General features: G+C 47.4%; 1 long non-coding RNA gene across 3 annotated transcripts in view; it reads left to right on the plus strand.

Moving 5' to 3' along the window:
* LOC102165752 overlaps positions 1-25,595 on the plus strand; it is a 334,775-nt gene that overhangs the window by 70,669 nt on the left and 238,511 nt on the right. Inside the window, exon 3 of one of the 3 annotated variants that reach the window (XR_001302519.2) lies at positions 24,646-25,391. The exons of the other annotated variants lie outside the window; for them this stretch is intronic. This is a non-coding gene — a long non-coding RNA (uncharacterized LOC102165752). Of the gene's footprint in view, positions 1-24,645; positions 25,392-25,595 lie in introns of those variants that run through there. 3 annotated transcript variants of the gene reach the window in all.

Below are 25,595 nucleotides of genomic sequence, written 5' to 3' on the forward strand. Positions count from 1 at the left end.
GGTACCCCGGTGTGCCGCGCCCTGGCTGGACCACAGCTGCCCACTTCCCTCTGCCCAGCATCCACCTTTTCTATGTGTCTTGCAGTGTCTTGCCCACAGCAATGAACCTAAATGTGCAGCTTTCTTACATCAGTTCCCCTGCCTGAGTCCTCCTCTCCACGCCTGCTTTTCCTTGCAACGTGTCTCAACTAGGTCTTGAATCTCTGGCCCCACATTGCCTGCCTGCTACCTGCGCTGAAGCTTCAGGTTTGGAATGTTTTACAGGCTAGTGTCTGTGTTCTAATGGTGGTTTTCTCCAAAGGTCCCTGACAGGGTGTGAGCCCTGTGGTTCTTCATTGATCTGAAACACACCATTCATTCCATGGAAACATCTGCCCTCTGACCTCTTTCAGGGCAACAGGATTTCCCAGTTACAGACCTTGAATTTGGATAGGTAGGTTATGATATTTAATGCAAGAATGGCAATATTATAAGAAAGGAATGCATTTGAAAGGTGGCTAGGAGTTAAAAACCTATTATTGCATACACATGTAAGATAAAAAGTGAGTAAAGGCAGCATAACCCATTATTTTGGATCAAATAAAAAGAGCTGAAGTTGTCCGAAAATGCAGAAGTTAATACATTTTAAAAAATTTTACTCATTGACGCATTTCTAATGAATTCACTTCACTCGCTGTTTTCCCCGTAAATCAAAATTTACCACCCCGTGCGCTTTTCTTAAAAACCATAAAAATGGAATCACCTTGCAGTGTTAACGACATCCAGGAAATGATTCTCCACCCAGAAGTCGGCTGCCCTGTGGGTGGGGCACAGCAAAATTGTTCTCAGGATTTGTCCCACCATGTGCAGCTCCACAGGTCTTTGGAAAATGCACGTCAGTATCTGCTGCCCGATTTTCCTTGGTCTTTGGGATCCCTCTCTGCCGGCACCTCTGCGGTAACTGCTGCTCCATGGCACATGACCTCTGGCTCATGAACTGTGTGCTGGTCTCACACTGGAGGGGCCTTGTTCACCTCCCTTGAGATCTGCATTGCTCTGCCATAGATGGAGCACTGGGGGGCCGTGGCGTCATTGCACCCAGTGTCCACAAGAGCACTTTACCCATTCCTGGGTGCATGCCAGAAAATTAATTTCCGTTCATCATAAAAATGTGATTTTCGAAAGTGTTGCCAAAACTACTGTTCTTTCAGAAAACCTCTGGGGTGGATCTTAAACTCATTTCCCGCTTCCCTTTGAGTCACTTGGACTCTAACTTCCGATCCCTCTGTGAGGATACCCAGGGAAGAACCATGCTCAGCCCTTCCCCCCAAGGGGGTGGTTTGACGGGAACCCAGGTCAGTGGTTCTTAGTGTCCACGCTGTTGGCAGGGGGAGCTGGGTCCTTCCCTGGGGGGTCCGTCCTGTGCACTGCAGGATGTTGAGTGCATGCCCGGCCTCTACCCACTAGATGCCATCAGTGCTTACTCCCTGCTTGCAACAAGTGAAAATGTGTCCAGATACTGCCCAGGGTAATCACCCGGGGGACAGAATAACTCACTGAGCTGAATTAAGGTCCTCTCATACCAAGGCTTGTGCCCAGCCCCTTAGTGTGGGAGACTTGGCAAGTGATATCTGAACAATGTCCAGGAGCTCTGGAGAGATGGGTCTCTCTCACGAAACTTTTATTGCTCATGTAAACCCCCACCCCCACCCCAGTGTGGCTGTAGGTAGTTATCTGGAACATTTGAGGTTTGCCTGTCTGGGCACTCCACAGTAATATGCCTCGGGAGTGCTCAGACCAAGAGGTACCATGGTCATTACTGTAGAACTGTTCGAACTTGAACTTGGAGTTCCTGTGGTGCCTCAGTGGTAACGAAACCGACTAGTATCCATGAGGATGCAGGTTCCATCCCTGGCCTCACTCACTGGGTCAAGGATCTAGCGTTGCTGTGAGCTGTGGTGTAGGTCGCAGATGAGGCTCGGGTCCCGAGTTGCTGTGGCTCTGGCGTAGGCTGGCAGCTGCAGCTCCAATTCGACCCCTAGCCTGGGAATCTCCATATGCCGCAACTGTTGCCCTACAAAACAAACAAACAAACAAAAAAAAAAACAAAAAAAAAAAAAAAAAAAAAAAAAGAAGAAGAAGAAAGTGACGGGGCAGTGTGAAGAGAACAGAGGCCCTGCAGTGCTTGCTGCAAAGCACAGCTCTCGTGCTGTGGCTGAAGGCCCTTTCCGTGCTGGTTCCGTCATTTAACAGATGGGAGTGTTCATGGACAATGGTCTTTTTAAGATGAAGAATGTAGGCCTGAGAGTTGCCATCGTGGCTCAGTGGAAATGAACCAACCAGAATCCATGAGGAAGTGGGTTCCATCCCTGGCCTTGTTCAGTGGGTTAAGGATCCCGCACTTCTGTGGCTGTGCTGTAGGCCGGCAGCTGCAGCTCCCACTAGACCCCTCGCCTGGGAACTGCCATATGCCAAGGGTGTGGCCCTAAAATTAAAAAAATATATATATATATATATAGGTATGTGTATATATATATATAGGTATGTATATATATGCACCTGTATTTCTCTTCCTTTTTGAGACTTCGTCAGAGTGACAGGACTCCCCTTATCTCCAGACACAGTAGCAAATAAATCTTAGTATAGTCATTACGTTAGTTAATGCATTTTAAAAAGTTAGGTTTTCAGAGTAAAGATTTTGCGGGTTTCCAAAAATTGCTCGCTCCGCTGTGTCAGTTCTCAGACTGCCGTGTAGGAAACACTGTTTCCTGATTTTGACAGGTATTTGCAAGGGGTTCCTGAAGTGCGTTTATAAACTTACTCAAACCATTGTAAATTCTTGAGCTCACTCTCAAGTGGCATTGCAAAGAGAATTTCATTTTTTTTAATATTGAAAATTGAACTAATAGCCATTTGTTCACCACACCCATCAGCCTTTCTATGCTGAGAATGGTCTGTGGCTTCATCATAAAGTAAAATCTGCCATAAAAGATTCATGATGTGCCCCTGACAGTATTCTAAAAAAATGTGCTTTCTATGTAAGGACACTGTAAAAGAGGAGAGAAGCCAAAAACGATCGAGGGAGGAGAGGCATTTTTAATTAAGTGTCAAAGACGACAGCTTAGAAGGATGTAGATGAATGTGGTGTGTCTACTGGGCGTGTTTGCCAAAATCAACCACCCTCTCTCGCTTAGAGACACACCCTGTATTCGGTTTAATATCTTGGATTGTCATCGTGCAGTCCTGAAAGCCAACCCTGCGCCTGGCCATTTTCCTGACCGTGACCGCCCCTGTCCCAGTCCTGGGTGCCCCCCAGCTGTCTGGAGGAGCACCGCTTGGCTCCAGGTAGCCTGTGCCGTTACCCAGAGGGAAGAACTTCGCCTTCACTTAGTACCTGAAGGAAACACACGGCCATGTGCTAGGCTGGAGGAGGATCTACGTAAATACATCAACTGCCCTGAGGCACCTCAACTTGGGAATGTTCTAATTGGTCACCGCCGACATGCCTCACCTCAACATGACAAAATAAAAATTACAGTGTGTTTAATATGCTGCCTTTCAGTCAGGTATTTCGTACTGCATTTGGCTTCATGACATGTGGGATTTTTATGAGGGTCATTATAGTAGGACCGTTCAAGGGAATCATTTCATGGTATGTATTTTACTCCTTATGGCTTGGCTTCTAAGACGGTAACATCCACTTCCCTTTAGCGTTGTGAATTAAGTTCACATATGTTCAAAACCCTCTCTGGGTTCTAATTGTGCCTGGCTTCAATGGGTTAGAGCAAAGCCAAGTAGAAGAGAAAAGCGAGTCTTAAAATCAGAAAATAGTGAATTAGCCAAATGCTTCTCTCCTTCATTTACTTGGGAAATACTCTGACCTTCTGCCAAAATGTGAAACAAAATTCCAGAGTCCTTCATTGCATCTCTTTTCCATCCCTCGATTAAATGTTCAGCATCGTTCCTCTGCCTTCATTACAAGAGGGAAATACGTACATTATCAAAGTAGGCTTCCACTCCCCTCTCACCGCCTTTTCAGAGTGCTGCAGCATCAAATTATAGAATTATGTAAGCGAGAAAAGCATGTATTCCCCTGGTCCGTTAAGCCGTGGTACTCATTTTGCAGAGACTCATGTGGGAGGGTGGGTACCAGAGGGAAGGAGACCAACACAAAAATTTAATTTTTAGTTTTGGCAACTCTGTGATCTCATAGGAGTAAAGATGACGGAATGTTCTATTTGGAAAGGACTTCATTTGTCCAACCCAGCTGTCTGCCCGGTTGGGAGATGGTCTGTCCAAAAACCCTCCGGAGACCTTCCTTCGAGAACGAGGAACGCCTTCGCCTCTGAGCCTGTTGCTTGCAGCTTTGAACAGATTGAAAGCTCCTCCTTGCTCTGAAACAGCTCTCTCTCAAATGCCCCTGCCTTACCTCTTGGGCTGTCGTTGCCACCTGCAACGTGAGAAGTTTTCTGAATGAAACAACTTGTGTCAAATGAGGATGGTTACTGTGTCTCCAGGCCAGGCCTTTGCTGCATTGCCTTTTCCTGCATCTCGTTTCCAGCGGAGGGCATCCTCTGCTCCAGCTGTTAGTTCACCCCTCAGAACATCTGTCCAAATCGTTAATACTTGTGTCAACTGGCTTGAAGCGGAGAATAGCACCCCCTGGAGAGTCTAAAGATGAGGAGTGAGTGGCAGCTAGTACTTCTTTATTCTTTTCCGCGTTCCTAGTTTCATTAATGAAGTCAGAATTGCATTAGCTTTTGAGGCAGTAATTACACTGTCGATGTATGCTGAACTCACGGTGAGGTAATTTTTTCAAGTAACTTTGTATACGACTCTCCCACATCTAATATTTATGGATTTGACTTTTTAAATGGTAAATGCAAGGCTTTGTACATTTTACCTTTATGTTAAAATAATGTCTATGAGTAAAATAATGTTTTGGAAAATCAAGTCAAAAATTTATACACAATATTATGGGATAGAGTTATTTATCCTTTTTATTGTTATTTGGGGGTTTCTGTTAACATTGATATAATATTTGGGCCCTCACATTAAAAAAAAAAATCAGAGAATTCACATTGTGGCTCAAAGGATTAAGGACCCAACCTTGTCTCTGTGAGGTTGTGGGTTTAATTCCCGCCTTGCTCAGTGGGTTAAGGATCCGGCATTGCCGCAAGTTGGGGCATAGGTCGAAGATGTGGTTCGGATTTGGTAATTGCTGTGGCTGCGAGGAAGGCCTGCAGCTGCAGCTCTGATTCAACCCCTGGCCCAGGAACTTCCATATGCCACTGGCGCAGCCGTAAAAAGAGAAAGAAAAAAAAAAATCGTGTTGATCTGAGGCACTTGTTCCAAATGGTTGAGGTCTGAATCTTTTTTTCTGACCCATTGACTCTTCTTTCCAAATCACATCATTTGGAACAGCCATATATTGTCCAGGTGACCAAATATGCTGAGAAAAAGTTGACGTTGAGGAATGAACCCTTGGCCACCAGGTTCCAATTCTCCACAAATCAACATCAGCTCTAACACTGGCCTGTTCATCGGCTGCCCTTTGTTGGAGTCAGTTAAATATTGATCAAAGAAATTAATAGCATTTCATAACCAGTAGTTCAAGGATTAACATTGCTCATGAATATGTTTTTCTGTATGTGTAAAATGATTACTGAGATTATCTCTTCAAAGTGTAAACTCAGGAGTTCCCGTCATGGCTCAGTGGTTAACGAATCTGACTAAGAACCATGAGGTTGTGGGTTCGATCCCTGGCCTCGCTCAGTGGGCTAAGGACCCAGCATTGCTATGAGCTGTGGTGTAGGTCGATGATGTGGCTCAGATTCCACATTGCTGTGGCTCTGGTGTCAGCTGGAGGCTACAGTTCCCATTAGACCCCTAGCCTGGGAACCTCCATATGCCTCAGGGGCAGCCCTGGAAAAGATAAAAAGGCCAAAAAAAAAAAAAAAGTGTAAACTCAAAAATGATAACAAGGAGTTCCCATCATGCCTCAGTGGTAACGAACCCAGCTAGTATCCACGAGGATGGGGGTTCGATCCCTGGCCTTGCTCAGTGGGTCGGGATCCAGCATTGTGGTGAGCTGTGGTGTAGGTTGCAGACGTGGCTGGGATCCTGCGTTGCTGTGGCTGTGTCGTAGGCCAGCAGCTACAGCGCTGCTTCCACCCCTAGCCTGGGAACTTCCATATGCCAGGGGTGTGGTCCTAAAAAGACAAAAACAAACAAACCAAAAAACCCAACCATGATAACGAAGTAATTTCACCCTAACTGCTCTGGGGAAAAAACCAAAAAAATCAGACCTCTCCCAAGGCTGTGAGGAGGAGGGAGACTGGCGAGGATGTGGAGAAAAGGGAACGTTTGTGCCGTGTTGGTGGGAGTGTGAACTGGTGCAGCCGGTATTGAGAACAGTCGGAGGATCCTCACAAAGATTAAAGCCAGAAGTGCCACACGATCCAGCAGCTCCTGAGCTGCACACGGGTTGAAATCAGAATACCGGGGAGGCCACTGCATCCCTGTGTTCGCTGCAGCAGTATTCCCAGCGGCCGGGACCTGAGCCCAGCGTCAAGGACCGTGAGCTAAGGAACGTTGCCTTCAGGTGCTCAGATTGTGGGCGCATGTTGCACAGTGGTGGGAAGTAACGGCAGGTGCTGAAGGGGAAAGGGTTGGGGGGAGATGGGATGGACAGGAGAGATCCCTTCCCCCAGGTGGGTGAGCTGTCACCTGGATTCATTCCTAGCACCTGGTGTCCCCAGAGACATCAGCTCGATAGGTGTATTAGTGCTGAGTTTCCTATGGTTGCTGTCACAAAGTATCACAAACTCGGTCGTTAAAACAACACCCACTTGTTATCTGCTAGATCTTGAGCTTGGAAGCCTCTGTTGGGTTTTACAGGCTGAAACCCATGTGTCAGCAGGGCTGTCTCCTTCCGGAGTCTCCAGAGGTGAATCTCTTTGTCTTCCTGCTTCTAGAGGCCACCTGCGTTCCTTGGCTGGTGGACCGACATCATTCTGAGCCGTACTGCCCCCCTCCCATCACCTCCTCTGACGCTGACCCTCCTGCTTCCATCTCACAGACACCTGGGCACGCTCACCCTCTCCAGGGAACACGAGCCTCTCCAGGTGGCGTCAGGATTCCAGGGAATTAGGGAGTGAGACTAACTTCTGTGTGACCACGGTCTCCGGGTTGCCGGTTTCACTTATGTTCTTGTTCGTCTTCCTCCTGATCAAGTCCTCTGAGCTGGTGTGGGCTTCCTCCTTCCCTCTCCATCCGGAGACAGTCCAGACTGTGCTCTTAGGACATCCAGCATCTCTACTTTCCCCTTTAGTCCTTCATCTGCTGTTTTCTCCCAGATGGGGAACGTGCCTCGTTAGGAGACAGACGGAGCAGGGGGAAGAGAAAGGGTCGGGGAGGACCCTTGTAGGGGGGGGTGGGATCCAGACCAGCACAGGGACCGAGGGAGGAGACCCTTAGAAGGTTAGGATTTGCAGATGGAATGGGCTCTGCCACCGGTTGAGGCATAAATGACTACGGCTGACATTCATCGAGCCAAAACACAGATCAAATCATGCCATGAAAACATATTACCTCTGTTTCTCTGGCGAAGAAGCTGGCGTGGCATGGCTGATACCAAAGCCACATGGCAAGTAGCTCCAGGGACCCACCCATCTGTCGGACCCTGAAAGCCGTGTGTTTAAACACAGCCACACAGTCTCTTCTGCAGGAACTGCAGAAGAGAGAGAAGCTTGACTGAGAGGACAGTGACAATAAGGTCAGACCTTAAGGGATGTGCGTCGGGGGGACACACAGCTCTAGAATTCGCAGGTTTGAATTTTGCTGCTTGTCCTGGAGAGCCCTTAGATCAAGTTTTGTTGAGTCAGCGTCTTCAGTATCTGGCTCCTCTGGGTCCCGTTCTCACACCAGCTACTCTCTGCAACCAAGGCCATCTCCCCAGACGGACAGGGATGGAGGAGGATAGTTACACAGGTGGGTGTGGAAGTGCCCACAAGGGAGCATAGATAGAGAGGGAAATGGAGGGGACTTGGGGAGACCGCTGTGAGTTAATAACTGCGCAAGAGGAGCGTCAGCATGAGGCAGACTTGCCGGACAGGTGGAGGCGCGAGATACGCCTCAGGTCGTTGGGTGGGCGCTGGGGGGCGGCCTGCGTTCAGGTCCAGACCCAGGGCAGAAGTTTGAGGACCGCTCCCTGCTGATGTGAAGAACCACCATGACAGTCCCAGTCTGAGCTTCTAGGGTCAGTAGTCTTACGGGAAACCAAGGAGGCGCGACGGCTCCAGGAAAGAGCAGTGGCTCCTCCGACCCTCCCTTCCCCCCGGATGATAAAACTGGAGCCCCCCGGACCCTCGGGGCAGAGCCTCCTCGCCTGCCCGCTTGCATGTCTCACAAGCATCCTGTCCTGGTAAACCTGTTCCTTGCCTAGCGCTTTGTCTTCCGCTGAACTCCTTCTGTGGGAGACGTGACGAAGCGGAACCTCAGTGAGTCCAGACACGGGGTGAGTGATTCTCACTTAAAACCCTGGGTTCTCATCCCCATGTGGGTTCTGACTGGGTTCAAGTCATAAGTGCTGTCGGCTTCCAAACCAGTGAGGGGGCCCATGTCTCCAGGGGGTCTGCTGGCCTGAGACAGCCAGCAAGCTCTGTCACCTTACTTCTGTCCCGGCTGCCACCCATGACCAAGTCTCTGTTCACATTGCCTCGGTCAGAAGCGTCTGAGAGGAGGCGCACCCCTGCCGTCACGCCCCTCCTGCCACCACGCCCACCATCTCCCCTTGCTGAATTCCCAGTCCTCCGGTTCCCCTCCGTATCTGGCTACAACCGTCCAAGCTAAAGTTTCCGTGACTCCGGCCCCTCTGCCTGCCTCAGGGTCATTGAGAACTAAACCTAGAGTCCCCTAGTCCTTCTTTGGACTCTGTCGCACGGCAGGTGACCTTTGCTCCCGGTTCTGGAAGTTCTGTGAGTGTTCTAGCAACATTGACGGAGTCATGCCTGCAGCAGACTTTGCATGAGCCAGGATTGTTCCTGGAAAAGCCCTTCGCCGCCTGAAGTGTTCAGGTCTCGCATGTCTTTAACCAAGCCTGACAGCGTTGCCAAAAGGTTTGATGTCTTGGCTTTCAAGAAGTATGCAGTGGTGCTGGTCCTCTGAGAGCGTCTTTCCTTGCTGACCTCCAGGACTCCTCTGGACTGGATGTATATGCTCAGACTTCTCCTTCTGGTTTCTGTGGTGAGACATGTCTTCCTGCAAAGAACTGGCCTTCTCCGGGTGACTTAGATGGACTCTCTGTCCAGGCTTTCTCAGGACACCGTAAGACGTGTGGGTGACTCCCTTGTTTGCTGGTGACGAGGACACGTGCTGACCTTTCTCTTTGTGCCTGAACCTGTTGGCAAGGGCAGACACAGACCCCACCTTTTTCCATTCTCATCTCAGGCATGATTAGCAGAGGTTGCAGTTTGTCCCTGGACCTCGCAGGCCACAGAGAAAAAAGGTCTCCAGCTCAGCTGATGGAGACGTACGCTCGCAAAAGAAGCCCAGCTGATAGTCTGCGTCTGCCGCTTGCTCCCATCTCTGCAGAAGCCTAAGGCAGAGCCACCCTGAGCACATTCTGACCCTCATATCTGGGGGCCCCGCCTTTGGCTCAGCCTGAAGACACACATCTCAACGGCCGGGTACCTTTTGTCTCTGGGAGCAGTTGTCTCTGCCGTCTCTTTCCAATTGGCAGCACTTGCGTTTTCCAGCTCCCAGGTTTTCAGTCTTTGTGGCATTAATTCAGTCCCCAAACAGACTTTGTTCTTGGTTCCTTCCTAGAAAACTCCCTGTTGTTTGTTTCTATTTCCTCCCTCCTTTTTTCCAGTTTCTAAAGTAATGAGAAATGAAGTTGCCTTCTGTCTGCAAGAATCTGAAGGCTGCGCTGTCTGCAGAATTTCCTGCTTTCCTCTGCCTGTGTCACTTTTTTCCCCCCTTAGTTTCGGATTAAGGCTTGGCTCTGTTACCATTGTGGATCTTGGAGACACACACACACACACACACACACACACACACACACACACACACACACACACACACACACACACACACACACACACACACACACACACACACACACACACACACACACACACACACACACACACACACACACACACACACACACACACACACACACACACACACACACACACACACACACACACACACACACACACACACACACACACACACACACACACACACACACACACACACACACACACACACACACACACACACACACACACACACACACACACACACACACACACACACACACACACACACACACACACACACACACACACACACACACACACACACACACACACACACACACACACACACACACACACACACACACACACACACACACACACACACACACACACACACACACACACACACACACACACACACACACACACACACTGCTAATGTGTGACATCATTTTCTTCACCCTCGTCAGAACTCTGTCATATGTTACAGAAAGCCGTAGCTAACAAAGACATCTATTGTCATATTCCCAGGGTCTGATTTGTCATATCCCTCTCTCTTCTGGAGGACATCTCCTTTTTCACGTGTATATAATGACCTTCTTTAAAACGACTTCTTGCTTGGATCTTCATTCCCTGGAAGAAAGGCCTGAGATGCAGATTCCTATGCATAGGTTTATGTGGGGGGTGGGCAGAGGAGCGGTGGTGAGGAGCCTGGGGCTGAGACCAGGGAACGAGGGCGGCCCCTAGGGTGTTTGCTAGCACTCAGGTGACCCCACAGGTGGGGATTCTGGCAGGGAGCACAGCCGTACCCCAGACTCCCATCCCACCTGAGGACAGAAGAAGGTGGAGCATCTTTCGGGTCACTGATGGGAGCCGCTTTGGGGCGTTAACCCCTCCATAGGTCCAGGCAGATCAAGTGGGCCCTGATGGGGAGCGCGAGCCCTCAGCAGACAGCTTGGGCACCCATCTGCCATCCAGCATTGAGGCAGGGATTATTTGGAGAAAATGGTCAAAAAGTCTTTCCCTTGGATGCCCACAGATAAAGACACACTGGTTATCTGAACTCAGAAACAGAGCTGATTTGGAAGAAGGAAAGCCCCTTTTCCACCATCCTTTAGAGGTGTACATTGGACAAAAGCAATCACTTCAGAATATGACTTTTCTTTTTTTTTGCTTTTTTTTAGGGCAAGGGTTCCACATGCACCCTTGGCATGTGGAAGTTCCCAGGCTAGGGGTTGAATCAGAGCTGTAGCTGCCAGTCTACACCACAGCCACAGCAACACGGGATCTGAGCCGCGTCTGTAGCATACACCACAGCACACGGCAGTGCCGGATGATCCCTGACCCCCTGAACAAGGCCAGGGATTGAACCCGTGTCCTCACGGATCCTCGTTGGATTTGTTTCACTGTGCCACAGTGGGAACTCCCATATAATATGATTTTTTTAAAACTGAATTGATCAAGTTTATCAGCACACAGGCGACTTAGTTTCTAATACCGAGGTGGACTGAAGGATTTGGTATCAAATGATGAAGAGGGCAGCTTCTTCACATGTGCAGGTCTGTTGCACACACTGGAAGACCTTGCTTCAGTAAATACAAGTTCTGCTCCAAAGGCCCCAAGTGTCTGTAATATAAACCAGCCCCTATCTAATAAGGCAGCATAGTCACACTCAATAAAAGGCGTTTCTGAGACTTAAGAATCTGGAAAAGTGTTACACTTCATTTTTATGGACGCTAGCAGGCGAGACTCTGCCAGACGAGGGCTGAAGTGGGGAACTCGGCGTATGATTGATGTTGGTTTTGGCACTGGCTTTGGTAGGTCATCAAAGGTGTCTTTTATGGCCGTTCTCGCCTTCTTTGTTTTGTTTGCAAGTCTGTCTTTGCTTTGGGGTGAGGAATGAAGAATTGTATTAACTCCGTTATAAGAGTCGAGGTGTAGAGGCCTCCTCCCTCAGAGCATCCATTGGCCACTCGTGACCCTTTCAGGGCCAAGTGTTTCCTGGTATTCCCGACCGCGCGTCTGCCTCTTTTTATCGCTGCTCGTGGTGCACTGCATGCTCGCACACTCTCTGGTGGTTTGTTTCACTGCCACCCACCCGAACCACAAAAGCATTGTGGGAAGGTTTTACTCAGTAAAGAACACCGTACAGGGGAGTTCCTGCTGTGGCTCAGTGGTAACGAACCTGACTAGGATCCATGGGGACGCAGGTTCCATCCCTGGCCTCGCTCTGTGGGTTAAGGATCAGGCCTTGCTCTGAGCTGTGGTGTAGGTCACAGACGCAGCTCGGATCTGACATCACAGAGGCTGTGCTGTAGGCCGGCACCTGCAGCTCCCATTCGACATAGCCTGGGAACCTCCACATGCTGCCATGCGCCCCTAAAAAGAAAAAATAACCAAAAAAAGAGAACGCAGTGGGGTGGGTAGGAAATCATGTTGATGCAATGAAATTACGGGGATTTCATTTCTGGAAAGGAGTTCCTGGAAGGACCATTGTGCCGAGGTTGTTGAAGTGAAGACAGAATGATACCGTCCATGACGTTGGAGTCAAGTGGAGAGGAATCTGCCATCAAGTTTGTGGCTGTTGAACAGTTACTCACAATAAGCTGAGAACATTTAGCAGCTCTCCCCGGGGAAAGCAGTAGGAAGGACAGTAGGAGGGCACATCACCAAGCCTGGGCCACGATTCCTACAGTGTCACTCAGAGCTTTCTGGGTGCCACACCCCAAAAGTAGTTTGGTTTTTTTTTTTCATTTCACAGAGGTAAATGAGCAGTTGGGTTTTTTGTTTGTTTGTTTGTTTATCAAATAAGGTTCCTGTTGTGGCACAGCAGAAACAAATCTGACTAGTATCCATGGATGCAGGTTTGATCCCTGGCCTCGCCTAGTGGGTCAGGGACCCAGCGATGCTGTGAGCTGTGGTGTAGGTTGCAGACAAGGCTCAGATCCTGCATTGCTGTGGCCAGCAGTTTATAGCTCCAATTCGACCCCTAGCCTGCGAACTTCCATGTGCCATGGGTGTAGCCCTAAAAAGCAAAAAATTAAAAAAAAAAAAAAAAGCTTTAGGTTTTTAAAGTTCCATGTCAGAAAATATCCTTGTAGTGTGCAAATGGAGACATGTCCATGTAGAAACGTATTTTTCTTTTTTGTGTAATTAAATCAGACGCCTGGGAAAGCATGGTGATAGTTGAGGTCATTAGGGGACTGCTGATGCTGCAGTGAAAAATAAAGCAAAAATGGCCAGCATCTGTGGCCATCTGAGTGTATTCAGCAACCTGGGAAAATGACTCAGGCTTGCCGTATGTGTGAATTTTATCGAAAACGGAAGCTTTTAAAAACATGTGTTTTTTAAAGCGTATTACCCATTTTGCTAAAGAAAAATACTTATAAAATACTTTCACTGTCCCTGCCCTCAGTGGAACCTGGAGACTTTAGTCCATGTGGCCAGCCATCCAACACCACCACATGAACTATCGCTTGTGTTTAAGCCATGGTACCGGTCGTCCTCACGGTAGATGGGGCTGTGTAGACCGTTTGCCTTTACCTTCAGTAGCCCCCCAGATGCCTTGTTTGTTGAGTTATGGGTCTCATTTCATAGGCTTCCTGCTTCACTTTTACTCCCACACCTGCTGTGTTTTTGCACCTGATGGGAGTTGCATGCCCCTGGGACCTGTCAATCTGTCCTTTCACTGTTTAGCCGAAATTTGGTTTAACTGGAAATCCTGTAATTTACTTGGCAACTTGACCACACCCCCTCTTCAGGAAATCCTGAAGAAAGGAGCCCTGCTTCCTCAGCACGTTGCAAGGGAGATAGCCGGCAGCTAGGACCTTACAGATTCCCACAAAAGATACCCATGCCCAGCACAGAAAAGGCATAAGGGTCCCTTGTTCTTCAAGCTAAGAAGATGTTACAATGATCACGTGGTATTACAAGGCATCATGTGACACCTCTAAGCCTGAAGGACTCGTGAGAACAAGGCTAGAGTTTTCCAAGACACCTCTTAGGTGGACCCTTGTCTGAATCCCAAAGTTTCTGTGTCCATTTAGCATTATGTAATAGTTAGACACAAGGAGAAGTAGCTCGAAAAAAGGAAAGTTAATCTTAACTCACATACAGTCTGTAGGAGGCCCTAACAAGGATGATGAGGTGGCTTCACAAATCATCAAAGACCCAGGCTTCTTCCTGCTGTCCACTTCACCATGCCTCTTAAACTAAGATGGCTGCTGGGGCTCCAACCCTCACATACACATTCCAGAAAGAAGAACACAAGAAGAGAAAGATGAAGGATGCCATCCTTTGTTGTCTTCAAAAGCTACCACCCTGGGGTAATACTTTGTTTCTATTCCTTGACCAGAACTGAACCACACAGCCACTTCTATTTGCATGGGAGACTAGGAAATGCAGTCTCATTCGTGAGAAATTTTATGAGCATTTGAAGATGCTGCTACTGAAATTTACATATAAAAGCCTCAGCCATGTCCTCTGTGTTGACTTTGCAGTGTGTCAGCTCGGCTTGGCTGAATTACGCTTCCCAGAAATCCCCTTCCTGTATGAATCACTGCAAAGGAGAATATCCTTGGGGGTCAGGAGGGTGGGAGGGAAGCAGCCCCCATCTTGCAGGTCATCTGCTGACTGCGTGTTGGTGTGAGGCAGCGGCTGGGTCTGCACGAGCTCCACCCTCCCTGCCTCCCCCTCAGCTTCTCCACGTCACAGGGCAGGTGTGGATGCGTTAGCTCCCTGAGGAGGGGCCCTGCGTTCTCAGGAACCCTCCTCACCAGGGTCAGAGGCAGCAGTAAGGCCAAGGGTCAGTCCATCCTTGTGTCAGCCCACCGTGCTTATGGGCTCAGCCTGCTCCCCACGCGCCCCCTGGGCGCGCCTCCTCCCTTCCTGCCGCTGCCCTGGGGACTTCCTGCCCCAGCATCAGGGGCAGGAACACCAGCCTTATGGGGGCTGCTCACCAGCTCGGCAAGGGTGTCACCAGAGCTCTGTAATAGATCCCTGCAATCGTAGGTAACCCTGTAGTGACTGTGACTAGAAGTATTCCCGTATCTGTATCAGTCAAGTTATCTATCTAGATCTAGACGACATTGAATAGGGAGATGTGTGTGTGTGTATGATGCAGATAAAGAGAATATATATGGTACATGGACGGCTATGCCTTGTATCTCTTTAGTTGGAATATATGTCATATCTATATCTTTATATATCTTATATATCGATCACTGTATCTGTAGGTATATCTATATGCTGTATGTTATTTATCAGTGTATTCTTGATATAGATACCATCTACCTGATTGATAGCGAGCTGTATCTTACTGATCTGCATGTTAATTTTATGTATACATACACATGTATTTCTCATGGGTCTATCGCCAGCTATAGATGTGGACATTCTGCTGGTCTCCTTTGGTTGAACCCTGACAGATAAACTGTTCCTCTCACAGCCACCTGCCCTCCGCAAGCTCCAAAGACGTAACAGACCCTTGGTGAAGTAGGATGAACTCACCCCCATACACAGACACACACACACACACACACACACACACACACACACACACACCCTCAAGCTGGACTATTTCACCAGCTTCATGAATTAGAGGGACAAATGACCATGGAGGGAAATTGGGCAACGTCATGGTGATTCAGTCTTGAGCACACCCAAGGTTCTGAGTTAAGATCCGTGTCTCCACTCTTACTTCCATTTCCTTTCCTGTGTCAAATCGCACTGCCTCCGTAGTGAAAAGGCCACCTCTGCAGATGAATGTTTAAATACACCTGAGGTTACGGATCATGTCTTAGATTTGGGGACCTTGAACAGACCTTGTAATGACTGTTCCCAGGAGTCCCTGCTCCTCCTGGAATTGCCCAGGTTAAATGTTATTTTATCAGAGTCACTTTTGAAGGAAATAATGGGGTTTCTGATTTTTCGGGGGGAGCAGGGGCTGTGCCCATGGAATTGGAACGTTCGCAGGCCAGGGATTGAACCCATGCCAAAGCAGTGACCATGCCAAATCTGAAACCATTAGGTTACCGGAGATCTCCAGGATTTCTGATGTCTTTTGAGGCTAAAGGGCTACCGTTCTACCTCGGGTGCTAACGGGGTACCTGGATTTCTAACATTTTAAGATTCCTTTTCATTCTCGAAAGCAAAAGGAGGTAGAGGTACCTAAGTAGCCAATTAGAAAAGAACGTTTTTTTAAAAAGTGAAAACTTTAAGGGAAAAGGATGGATTGGGAAAAAATTTTAAGTATCTTAAAGAATTGTTTGGAAAGTTAAGATTGAATTGATACAACTCTGGAAATTGTGGGGAAATTGCACAAAGCTTTGCAAGATTCACGTGAAGTTTGGGGAATGATGCTTGTTGAATCAAGCTGACTGTAGAGAAAGGAATCTAGAGAAAAGATCTCTCGACATGTTTTGCAGTTTCTGTATGTCCTAAATGAAGGAGCACGGAGGCAGTTAATGAGGAAGGGAAGATGTGGATAAGACTCCTTCCTCCTCCCCCTCCCCTTCAGCCTCTTCCTTCTAAGTTGAAAGTATTATAGCCTCGAAGAGAAGGGCTTGCTTCTCAACTGCTGAAATCCTATGAAGTCTGGCGTTTGGTCTCATTTTTTAAACATTTTATTTTATTTTATTTTATTTGCTTTTTAGAGTTGCAGTCATAGCGTATGGAAGTTTCCAGGCTAGGGGTCAAATCAGATCTGTAGCTGCTGGCCTCCACCACAGCCACAGCAACGTGGGATCTGAGCTGCATGTGAGACCTACATTGCAGCTCACGGCAATGCTGGATCCTTAACCCACTGACCAGGGTTAAGGGACCGAACCTGCATCCTCATGGGTACTAGTCAGGTTGGTCACCCCTGAGCCACATCAGGAACTTCTTATTTCTCTTTCTTTTTTTTTTTTTTTTTGTCTCTTTGCCTTTTCTTGGGCCGCTCCCGCGGCGTATGGTGGTTCCCAGGCCAGGGGTTGAATCGGAGCTGTAGCCACCGGCCTACGCCAGAGCCACAGCAACACAGGATCCGAGCTGCGTCTGCAACCTACACCACAACTCACGGCAACGCCAGATCGTTAACCCATTGAGCAAGGGCAGGGACCGAACCCACAACCTCATGGTTCCAACCTCATGGTTCCTAGTCGGATTCGTTAACCACTGCGCCATGACGGGAACTCCTTATTTCTCTTTCTTAAGAGAACCTTACAATCCAAATGGTAGACTAGGATGCATTGTATCAAACCTTCATGCTTTTTTGTTTTCCTTTGGTAACCAAGCTCAAGGAGTTCCCACCGGGGCAGAATGGGTTAAGAACCTGACTGCAGCAGCTGGGTCTGGTCCCAGACCTGGCACAGTGGGTTAAAGAATCTGGAGTTGTTGCAGTTATGGTGTAGGTCACAGCCATGGCTTGAATTGGATCCCTTGTCCGGGAACTTCCATATGCCATGGTGCAGCTGTTAGAAAATACACCCAAAGAAACAAGGTATCCTTTATCATTTACAAAGGATGTCCATCTGACAGGGAAGCTGCCTCTGTAACGTACTGCAGTTATCAGGGATACGCATAGAAGAACAGTAGACTCCCTGGACCCTATGTTTGAGTTAAATGAAGTGGGCTGATGTAGCCAACATAGTCTGAGAGCACACAGGGTTTACTCTTCTGCTAGAAGGTACACGCCTCACATGCATTTATAAATTTCATGAATATACTCAATTGAAAAAAGTGACCTGAAGTCTCTACATAGGGTGTGTGTAGTGCAGGACATTTGCGACTTCACATTAGAATATTTGCTATGAAGTGGCTTTGGGACACTGGCACCCTCATCAGCCTAGAAGACTATTGTCAGAGGTGAACACCTGAATCACACGTTAAGACAGTGCCGGCGACCGACCAGGATCCATCAGAAGCAGGAAGGTGCCTCTGATACTCAGCGCGTCAGTGCCTTAGCTCGCAGAACAAACTGTGCCTCAGATGTCCCCACGTGGAGCCTGTCCAGGAGAGGAAAAAAGGGATTTCTCTGCTTCAGTTTGGAACTTCTCTTGCACATCGCACTGTCCACCATGCAGTTTGTAAAGCCTGTTGGGGCTCTGGGGAATTGTGGCTGATTCTAAAATATTTGGAAGGATCAAGAGTAGAAGCTAAGTAGTTACGACCTAGGTAATTGATCCAGGATTAGTTAGGAACTCTACATTTTTTTTTTTTTTTTACTTTTATAGTTGTGAGCAATAACTTGAGTTTTACCTTTTCACCCTTCTTTTCTGCAGATAGAGCCTGATGATTTGAACACAAATGTCTTTTTTTTTTTTGGCGTTATCATCTGGTTTTAATCACATTTAATTTTATTTGAAAAAGACACATCTGATGCAGTTGAAATTATTTAAATTGTATAGGCTCTGTGGTTTATGATATTTCTGTCTTTGAAAATTATGTGGAAGGAGTTCCCGTTGTGGCTCAGCGGAAATGAATCTGACTAGGAACCATGAGGATGCAGGTTCCATCCCTGGTCTCGCTTAGTGGGTTAAGGATCTGGCGTTGTCATGAGCTGTGATGTAGGGTACAGACTTGGCTTGGATCGCATGTTGCTGTGGCGCAGGCTGACAGCTATAGCTCCAATTCAGCCCCTAGCCTGAGAACTTCCATATGCCATGGGTGCGGCCCTAAAAAAATAAAATAAAATAGAATAAAATAAAAGTATGTTGAGCGTTGAATTACATTGCTGTACAGCAGGTATTACCACAAAACTATAAATCAACTATACTTTGATAAAAAAAACAACAAGTTTTTTTTAAGTAGGTTGATGGTCTTTGGAGGCAGAGACCAGGGTTTCTGCCCGGATGTGTAGTGAGTGTCTGAGTTTGTCTTGACTGAGGTCTGGTATGTACACGCCATGCTCTGCATGCATGATCTCATCCTCGCGTCCCTCTTCCTTCTCCGCTCGGGCTGGAGAAGCCGGCTGGGTGGCTCGAAGCCACAGACTAAGGGACTGAGGCCTGGTGTGGGCTGCGGCCCCCCGGGCAGGATCTGTCCTGGCAGAGGCTCCGGGTGGCTGAGCCCGGCTGCTGCCTCGTGAGGATCTGTGTGAACAGCACTCCTGTCTTGATGGCCTTATTGCACAGGGATCGGGGCGCAGGACACATGCCCCATGCTGAGCTGGACCAATGACAGATGCCGTTTCCAGGTGATTGATGGCACTCAGCCTCAGAGCCTCTCCTCCGAATGATGACAAAAGGCGTACAGTTCAGGGGTTCTGAGCCCTGCAGGGATGTCTTTCACCTCTCCCAAGCGCTGTGTTCTGTGACTCTCTGCCCTTCTTAAGACCTGAGAGGAAACCATGCAACATGATAGCAGCATGAGCCTGAGGCCCTCCTTCTGTCTGGCCGTGCCCATGGGACCTTCCCCCCGACCCCTGTCTTTACCCCATGTGTAGCGACATTCTCCTTAGGGAGGTGCCTTGAGGAGAGGATTTACATCCCAGCCCCTCTAAAGAAGGACAGACGCCCCCGCCCCCCCACAGAGCACTGGATTATGCCATGCCCCTGTCCACGTAATAGGCACCTGCTCTCATGTGACACCCGGTGAGCAAGGTCCTTGTCCAAAGAGACTGAGAGGGGGCACAGGGGCACAGCACCGTGTCCTGTGGGAAAAGAACAGAGGCAAGATGGATTGCAATGGACAAACTAAACGAGATTGCCAGAAATACCACAGTATTTTACACTTCACTGTTTGATGATGATGCATGAGGTTATCTTGGACATTTTTCTACGTGATCTGGCAAAGGTTTACGGTTTCTACTGTCAGGCTAAGGGAGATGCTTACTTTCATGACTCTCACCGTTTATAGAAGTGGTTCGTTAGCTAAAGCACTCTGAGATGCCAAGGAACCCACACACTTTGAAAAGCAGGTTCTGTATAGCTCATGGATGACATTGAGCTTAAAGAAACTCACCATTTGTGTCTAGAAAGATGATTCTTATTTAGTTTCTTTTTCCTTGATGAGTTCTTGTAATACAGTTGGGAATGCAGTCTCTAAAGGGCATGAAGTTGGCAACGATATGTGGTTGTTTTGCAGCATCGGAATATGTGCTGTGCCAGTTGTAACAGTACAGTGAGACCGTAGAGATGTAGGGAAGTTGGGTTTTGTTTATTTATTTTTCCCTCATAACAAGAACTTGGGATCTAGGTGGCCCAGGACTGCTTTGCAGATCCATGAGTTGGGGGCTTAGCCTCTGGGAATTTTCCTGCTCTGAATTTATAAATCTTGCATGTAGACCCAGGAAGAAGGTTTGGCTGTTGAGATAAATAGAGGAGGGAATACATCAAGGGGATATTTCAAAGGATCTCACCTATCGACTTCTATTAATAGGTATGCAGCAAACTTGCACTGACAGAAGTGAGAGGAAATAGGGAGTTCCCACTGTGTCTCAGTGAGTTAGGAGCCTGACTAGTATCCATGAGGATGCGGGTTCGATCCCTGGCCTCCCTCAGTGGGTTAAGAATCCAGTGTTGCCGTGAGTGTGGTGTAGGTAGAAGACATGGCTCAGATCTGGCATTGCTGTGGCTGTGGCATAGGCTGGTGGCTGCAGATCCAGTTCGACCCCTAACCTGGGAACTTCCATAGGCTGCAGGTGTGCCCCTAAATTTAAAAAAAAAAAAGTGAGAGGAAATAGAACCATCAAAGCAATTACACATTCTACGTTTTCTAGCTGTCTGGCAGAGTTGTGGTGTAACCAGCAAGAATGTTGGAAGGAAGAAACCAATTTGGGGGGAAGAGGGGGACGCACATGTGGGGAAAGTTGATCAAGATTGATAAAGATAATCAATATGCTCAAGTTGATGAAGAAAGAATGAAGAATAATCTGTAGGTACCAAGAAGAGATGAGCAGAGCCCAGGGGAGAGATGGGATCTGCAGATCATGAGGTGGGTTCATTATCACGGAGGTTTGCAGGGGAAGAAGAACATAGGTTTATCTCCTAAAGGGAGTGAATTGAGAGCCATAGAAAGATGATTACCAAATCAGAACTTGGATAAGCTCACCCCTAAGGAGTACGTTGCTGAAATGGAAAGACCGTGCGGGGCAGGGCATGATTTGGTCCCCTGATGATGTGACAAGAGAGGAGCAAGGGGGAGCGAGGTGCAGGGAGAGGCTACCAGCAGAATTCAGGAGCGACGAGAGGACGAGCCATCCAGAGACAGGCCACAGGGACAGCAGGACTTCAGCAAAGGAGGCGGTTCCTAATGCCAGGAGATCAGTGCCAGTGGTGAAGAGAGAAAAATTATATCGCAAGCACTTGGAGAAGAAAGGTGTGGGAAGAGAGGCCATTAGCACAGAGCAAAAATACGGAAAGATTACATGGTGTCTTGACGAAGCAGGAAGGGGTCAATCTTTTTTTTTCTTTTTGTCTTTTCTTTTTTTTTTTTTTTTTTTTTTTTTTAGGTCCACACCTGCAGCATATGGAGGTTCCCAGGCTAGGGGTTGAATCAGAACTACAGCTGCCAGCCTCCACCACAGCCACAGCAATGCCGGATCCTTCATCCACTGAGCGAGGCCAGGAATCGAACCCACAACCTCACAGTTCCGAGTCAGATTCCTTTCTGCTGCACCACGACAGGAGCTCCAGGATCAATCTTGTGTGCTTTGCTTTTCCCTTGTAGTGGGGGTGATCTGAGCATATCTGAAGACAGAAGAAAAGGCCTGTTAGGCTGAGCAGACTCTGGAGCAATGGAGTTTCTCTGTATTTTCTAATATCCTGGTGGGGGTGATAGATGCGTATATGAAGCCAGTGCTGGCCCTATGGAATGTGCTCTTCTTATTGCATAATTTCTTTTAAAAAATGGAGGGTGTAGCCTGCAAATGCAGCTCAGACTTGACCCCAGCCCAGTAACTTCTGTATGTCACAGGTGCAGCCCTAAAAAGACAGGAAAAAAAAAAAAAAAAAAAAAAAGAAGAAGAACTTTTCTCCTAAAGGCAAGAAATTATCATTTCTGCAAAACAAGGTTGTTTTTTTCCTTTAATGAAAAGGACCCTGTTCCCAGGAACTACTATGGTATTCCCTGTGTGTGAATTTAGCCTTCTTTAAGGGAAACGCCTGCTTGAGCATTAAGGATGGCAGCCCTTAGGTACTTATGCAGAGTGTGAGTGGGTACTGAGTGTAGGCAGAACTCACTCCAAGCACGCAAGGGCCCTGTTTCTTCCCAGTGGCATGCGTGATGGTGCAGTGCAATTAATTTTGCTCATGGGAGGTGCAATTCTGTTATTATTAGTAGTATTATTAAGTTTTATTGGGATACATTGATTTACAGTGTTGTAAGGTTAGTTTTGGATTAAGTTAGTGAATCAGTTATACATATACATGTATCCATTTTTTTTTAGATTCTTTCCCTATATAGGTTATTATAGGCTGTTGAGTAGAATTCCCTGTGCTATACCGTAGGTCCTCGTTGATTATCTGTTTTATATACAGTAGTGTGTGTACCTTAATCCCAAATTCTAAATGTATCCCTTCCCCCCATGAAACATGGTAATCATTAGTTACCTTGTTGTCCCCTTTGGTAACTGTACGTTTGATATCAAGATCTGTGAATCCCTTTCTGTTTTGTAAGCAAGTTCATTTGTATCCTTTTTAGTTAGATTCCACATAGGTGTGATACTTGTCTTTGTCTGACCTAATTCACTTTGTATGATCATCTCTAGGTCCATCCATGTTGCTGCAAATGGCATCATTTCATTTTTTATGGCTGAGTAGTATTCCATTGTATATAGGGACCACATCATCTTTATCCATTCCGCTGTCAGTGGACATTTAGGTGGCTTCCACGCCTTGGCTCTTGTAAATAGTGCTGCTGTGAACGTTGGGGTGCATGGATCCTTTTGCATGATGGTTTTCTTTGGTAAGAGGTGCAATTCTTAATAGATTCTGCCTAAGGCTGTGGAGTTAAGTCAGGAAGGGACAGGACTCAGAGCTGTTCTGGAGCATAATCCTGCCCGTGAGGGTATATTTTGGTGACGTGTTCCTCCATATAGAGAGCAAAGCAAGTGTTTCATCGTTTTTAGAAACTTAAAAGAGGACGATTAGCTAAGCTCATGCTGTCACGTATTTTTAGTGTTAAGTATGTGCATCATGCCTCAGCAACACTGGTTAAATGAAAAAGAATGACTGAAGACTGTCTTGTTTTGTTTAATTGGCTTATGTTTGTTGCTGAGGCAGCCTTCAAGTTGGCTTTGCAAATACCATATTTCTCTTCTCCCAGCTCTGTAACACACACAGTTTACTGTCAGTTTGCTTTAAGCCTTGGTCAGAATATAAGATGAACACAGGTCTAGATTAAAACACTCTTCAAGAATATGAGTTAAACTGAAATGCAAACATATAAAAGCTGAAGAGGATCCAACCTTTGTCGAAAAAAGCAGGAGGCCTCTGAGGATACATGTTTGCTTTAGTATTTGCTTCACCACTAAAGGAATATGAAACGTAGGATTTCGTTTATCTTCTGGAATCCCCAGTCTTTTCATCTATAAAATAATACGCTTGAGAACTTGATCCCTGAAATTACTTCTCTTGCTAAAATTGTATGATGCTGTGAAAATACAGCTATCATTTGATGAGGGCTATCTTCACCAAGCTTTATAGGCAGAAGAATAATAGCACGGATGAGATTGATCAAAATGTTTACCGGAAGGTCAGTACCCTGGCCTTTCATTCGGCGAGTTAATACGTGCAAACAGCTTAGAACACCATTCATGGCTATCTCTTACCACCAGGGTACCAGTGCCTGGATCTGAGAGTCTAAATCATGGCCTCTTTTCCAACAGGCTTCATCCTAAGCTGTTAGAATTGGCTCCACTGGCCCTTTAAAGATTGTTTTGATTTGGTCATTATCTCAGAAATTCAGATTAGGTATGTGTATATCTAAATATTTAATTCACTCACGATTCATGTCTAGGTTGAATGCTCACTAAAAGATAAGCTTCCCACTCTTCCAAAAAGGCGTGTTGCAGTGCTGATGTCCCATTGCAAGCCTGTCATCTTCCCATCACCAAGTCTTCCTGCCACACGCTTCTTCTTCTAGGTGGGTTTTATAAGCAGCAGCAAGAGAAGACCTTAGGGAGTTCCCTGATGGCTCCCTGGGTTAAGGACCTGGCGTCACTGGTGTGGGGTGGGTTGCTGCTATGGTGAGAGTTTGATCGCTGGCCCCCAGAACTTTCTTTTTTTTTTTTTTTTTGTCTTTTTGCTATTTCTTGGGCCGCTCCCGCGGCATATGGAGGTTCCCAGGCTAGGGGTCAAAATCGGAGCTGCAGCCACCAGCCTACGCCAGAGCCACAGCAACGCAGGATCCGAGCTGCGTCTGCAACCTACACCACAGCTCACGGCAACGCCGGATCGTTAACCCACCGAGCGAGGGCAGGGACCGAACTCGCAACCTCATGGTTCCTAGTCGGATTCGTTAACCACTGCGCCACGATGGGAACTCCCCCCCAGAACTTTCACATGCTGCAGGTGTGGCCAAAACAAAGAAAAGGTGCAGGGGGGGGTGAACCCCTTAGTTGTTATTTTTGAAGAAAAGACTTAGGGAGTGGATTGCAGTGCTCTGACGCATGATGTGCCTTCTTATTGGGTTTCAGGGCCTTTCGCATCAAAACGTACGCATGAATGGAAGCCAAGATCTTGTCAGGAAATGTATGTCTGGGTGCTTTTGAACCTCAGCTTTTTTACCATGGAGAGAAAAAACTGGATTCATTTCTTACGCCTTATGAGCGTCATGTGGTTCGTCTCCTTAGGGCGTCTCAGATTCTCTTGTCATGTTGGACACGTTGCTTGTTAGAAACATCCGTTTAATGCGATCCAGACGTTTGACTCGCAAGGTCGACCTCTGCCCCTTTGTGAGGAGTATACATTTCTGTGGGAGAAAAAGAATTAACAATAACCAATAGAGCTGAGCACATCTGAAGAGAGTTGCCCTCGGGCCAACAGGGGAACTGACGTGAAATTCAGAGCCAATTGTACGTGCACCCAACACACTCATCTCCCCAGATGCAAGGCTCATGGGAAGGACAAGGTAGGCTGCCTGTGAAAGCAGCGGCTAGAGCTGGCTGATCAGAGCCATGGACGCAGACAGACTCGGAAGAGAGCATGTGGAATGCCTTCTGACGGTACTTGTGGGCCGTACACACGTAAAGTACTGCTCCCTCCTTGACAAGTCTGGGGATGTGGCCAGAGAACATTCCCATCTTAGCCTCAAAAGGTGACTGATTGACTGTGGAGAAAAGGGAACCCTCCTGCACTGCTGGTGGGAATGTAAACTGGTACAGCCGCTACGAAGAACAGTTTGGAGATACCTTAGAAATCTATACATAGAACTTCCATATGACCCCGCAATCCCACTCTTGGGCATCTATCCGGACAAAGCTCTACTTAAAAGAGACACATGCACCCGCATGTTCACTGCAGCACTATTCACAATAGCCAAGACATGGAAACAACCCAAATGTCCATCGACAGATGATTGGATTCGGAAGATGTGGTATATATACACAATGGAATACTACTCAGCCATAAAAAAGAATGACATAAT

The sequence above is a fragment of the Sus scrofa genome, chromosome Y (genome assembly GCF_000003025.6).
Source record: "Sus scrofa isolate TJ Tabasco breed Duroc chromosome Y, Sscrofa11.1, whole genome shotgun sequence".
Lineage (NCBI taxonomy): Eukaryota > Metazoa > Chordata > Mammalia > Artiodactyla > Suidae > Sus > Sus scrofa.